A 3,961-nucleotide genomic window follows, 5' to 3' on the forward strand; every position below is an offset into this window, starting at 1 on the left:
TCTCTCTCTCTAACCTTCTCCCCACTTGTGCTCTCTCTCTCTCCGTCTCTAAAATAAATAAATAAATGCTTTTTTAAAAAGTAAAATCATCCAGAGATTATAGTTGTTGCATGTATTTGGGGGTACTATTCTAGTTTCACTCTGTTTGATTTTTACTATTATTTTGCCTGTTGGAAATTAAGGGTACCACTCATTTAATATTCTCCTTTTCTAGGTTATAACAAGCATTGGAAAGAAAAACAAGGAGTCAAATGTGGAGCCAATAATAACAGAGGATTAACAATTTCTAACTCGTGGGTGTCCTTTCTAAGGCAAGATTAGAGAATGTGGCTGACATCTGATGTTAAAGAGAGGTCCTCCTAATAACCTGCTCACCACGCCTATGACTTCAGATCCAATGTGGGGAGAATTACATCTGACTGTACTCACCTAGTCAGCTGTATGGAAAATATTCCTGCCTCACAAAGAATGGAAAGCAGAGGAAAAAGGGTCAAGAGTGGAACCTTGGGCTCATCTCTAGGAGGCTGACCCGAAGCACACTGGCAGGTGTTCTTAGCAGTTGGAAGCAGGAAATCCAAAGGGATCCAAGCTCTTCTTTCAAATCTATGAGGCAGAGATAGGTGACTATTTCCAAAGTTTGGAACAAAGTAGCCTCGTCCATTAGAACAAGTTTCAGTTTGTAGTAGGAAGGATCAAATTAAAACAGAAACCATACCAGTCATTTGAACAGAGACAATCTAATAGAGGGAATTAAGAAGGAAAAGGGAAAAAAAATAAATGAGATGATAAAGGAGTAACTGAAGGAAGTAGGTGCCAAGGTTTGAGGAACAAAGAGGAGGTTGGGATTATTCATACCTTGAAGCATAGAGAAGTGGTCTTGAGGGTGCTGGCCGGCTGGTATTGGGATATCAGGAGGTTGGAGAGGGAGCTTCACGGAGCTATGACTTTGATCTCCAAGAAGAACAGCCTGGCTGGAACTGGTCTTTCTAAGGGTACCTGACAGAACTGGTTCTTGGTGTGGGGGCAAGTCTGGAAGCTAGAGCTAACTGCTGCTACATGGGGAGGAGTCACCACTAAAGCTAGGCTGGTGAGAAAAGTTAGCGGTCCAGAAGGAACAAGCCCCTTCACTCTCCTCCAGACCATGGCTGTTTCTAGAGCCTAATGGGAGGAGAAGTGGCAAAGGAGGGATGTGGTTTGCAAAGCCTAGACCCCAGAATCACAGTATGGAGCACAGAGCATGGTTTTGGAGCAAAGATTCACTTAAGAGATTGGGACACAGCCAATGGGCATGAAAGTCAGCGTTGCAGCCACTCTGCAGAAACAGGATGGACCCCCACCCAACATGTGGCTGAGATGTAGAGACTGAGGACATTATACACGCACACCAAGGATTTTGAAAAGGTTTCTTATTCATATAATCAACTTTCTGGAGGGAGCAGGGCAGGCTTCCCAGCTGGTCTGAAAATGAGCTCCAGAGTACAGGAAAAGGTGACTGGCACGGGTTTGTTATTGTGACCCAGGAGTGGGCTGGCGTAAGGCCCCCCGCTGTGTGAACAAGGCTTTGATTGGTTTGAATCTGCCAGTATGCCCACAGGAGGGGGCACTGGCTTTATTACCAACTTGCTCAGATGCAGAGAAGACAGGAACGAGGGAAGGCTGAGACTTAAGAGCCCCTGGCAAACATCAAAAAATGAAGTCAGATGCTTTATTACACTCAGAAAACAAAACAGCCACTTTTCCTCCTGAAAAGGCTGAAAGTGCATTATCCACATTGAGAACATTTATGGGTACATGATGGAATGGGAGAAGGGGACGATTCTCTCTTCTAGTACCCAACTCGAGTGGCTGCTGTATGTCGCATCTGGGAACATACACTCCTTACGTCATATATTCTGAACATCTATCAGGTTATTCACTCTTCTTATAACACAGTAGTTTCTGAGAGCTGCATGCTGCTCCATCTTCGGGTATTTGGATAAACTATGCTTTATATTATACTAGTTCCCAACTGACAGGCATTTAGATTGTCTCTGGGTTTCTTTATATTTTTGAAATCTGGTCTATGCTGAGAAGGCACTGATCCAGCACAAGTATTTACTGAGCGTTTATTAGTTGCCAGGCACAGGATTAAAAAAAATAAGCATCCTTTGCCCTCCATACAGAGATGGCCCCACACAAACAGCGCTGTGCTGTGTAGCCAGAGGCAGACAACCTCAGGAGGCATAATTAAAAATGAAAAATTATAAATACACGTTCATTCAAGAGGTTTAAGCTCGATCAGAATACACAGGTGAAAACTATAAATATCATGTCATGCTTACTGTCCTGAATTCCCATCCTTCTAGGCTGTGTGTGTGTGTGTGCATGTGCGTGTAAAAAGTACACACAAACACACACATACACACACTCATACAATACGTAGAATGTAAATACATACTCATATAATTCGGAGATTCTTCAGACATGAGTGGGACCAGAAAATACATAAAAAGAGGAATAGATTACAAATAGTTTCAACACTTTAAAAATTTCAGTTGATTATATCTGAGGAATGTTCTATTTTTTTGTAAAGGCTTCACTGTTCTCAAAGGAAGAATCCTTGCAGATTAATATAACCTTTTCACCACTATAGACATTCAGCTTTCCCATTTTTAATAACTACTAAAACTGCTACACTATAAGAACTTTAAAATAAATCTGAGCATTCTCCTAAAAATAAATTGCATCTTTTTCTTCAACAATTTTAACTTTGTTATAAATTCCCTCCCCCCAAAAGAATACTGATTTAAATTCTCAAAAAGTGTTCCTCTTTTGAAATTATCTTGCCATGATTGGTTATTTTTTATATTTTTAAATATCCCCATTCTAAAGGGGAAAAGCTTTCATTGTACCATTTTATTTTTAGTTCTTTAAACACATAGACTTCCTAATGTTAAAGATCCCATTTATGTTATCTGTTGATAAGAAGATTTGATGTTTAAGGTGTAGAACAATAGAATTTTATTTCTTTGGCCTTTATGTTAGATCAAGCAGAGGCTCTCTAACCACTTCTTAAATGACATTTTTGTTTCCAGAAAGAAAAAACTAATAGTTTGAATAACTTTTCAGAGGGATTACTTACAAAACTTGAGAGCACTTCTTTAAAAAAAAAATTTTTTTTAATTTATTCATTTGACAGAGAGAGAGAGAGAAAACACAAGCAGGCAGAGTAGCAGGCAGAAGGAGAGGGAGAAGCAGGCTCACCGCTGAGCAGGGAGCCTGACGTGGGGGGGGCTCAGTCCCAGGACCCTGGGATCATGACCTGAGCCGAAGGCAGTCGCTTAACCAACTGAGCCACCCAGGCACCCCTTGAGAGCACTTCTTAACTAATTAAATGTAACACCTGAATTCACTACACTCAACCTTTATATTTTACATAAAGACTAGCTAAAATGGACTGAGATGAGCCAGGTTGGGTTTGTATATCACCTGAGTGCCTCTATCTTTTTATGCCTTTCTTTATTGGAGCCCGACCCTGGGTTCCACATAGGACTCGACCCCGGGACCCCAAGATGACAACCTGAGCTGAAGGCAGACACTCAACCAACTGAGCCACCCAGATGCCTCTTTTTTTATTCATCTTTAAGGCAACTTGACATAGCCTGCCTTCTTAATCCTCTTCCCTGAGATATTGTTATTTTTTTTTCCCCAGATGAAGTCTGCACTTCCTATTACAGACTCCCCTAGAATCCTGACTTCCTGTATTGGACACAACATTTGTATAATAATTTATTTATTTCTGCTGCCTGTGCTAGACCATAAGTCTAAACAAAAGCCATAACCATGTCTGATTTGTTGAACACTGTATCCCTAGCACCTAGCACAAGGAGTGGTACATGTCATAAACTCTCAAATCTGTGATGAGTTAAAAAAAAAAAAAAAGTACTGCAAAATTCCACTTACAATGTGGTAAGAAGCATGA

This window comes from Leptonychotes weddellii, chromosome 14, assembly GCF_054177405.1.
Source record: "Leptonychotes weddellii isolate Sample4059 chromosome 14, ASM5417740v2, whole genome shotgun sequence".
NCBI lineage: Eukaryota > Metazoa > Chordata > Mammalia > Carnivora > Phocidae > Leptonychotes > Leptonychotes weddellii.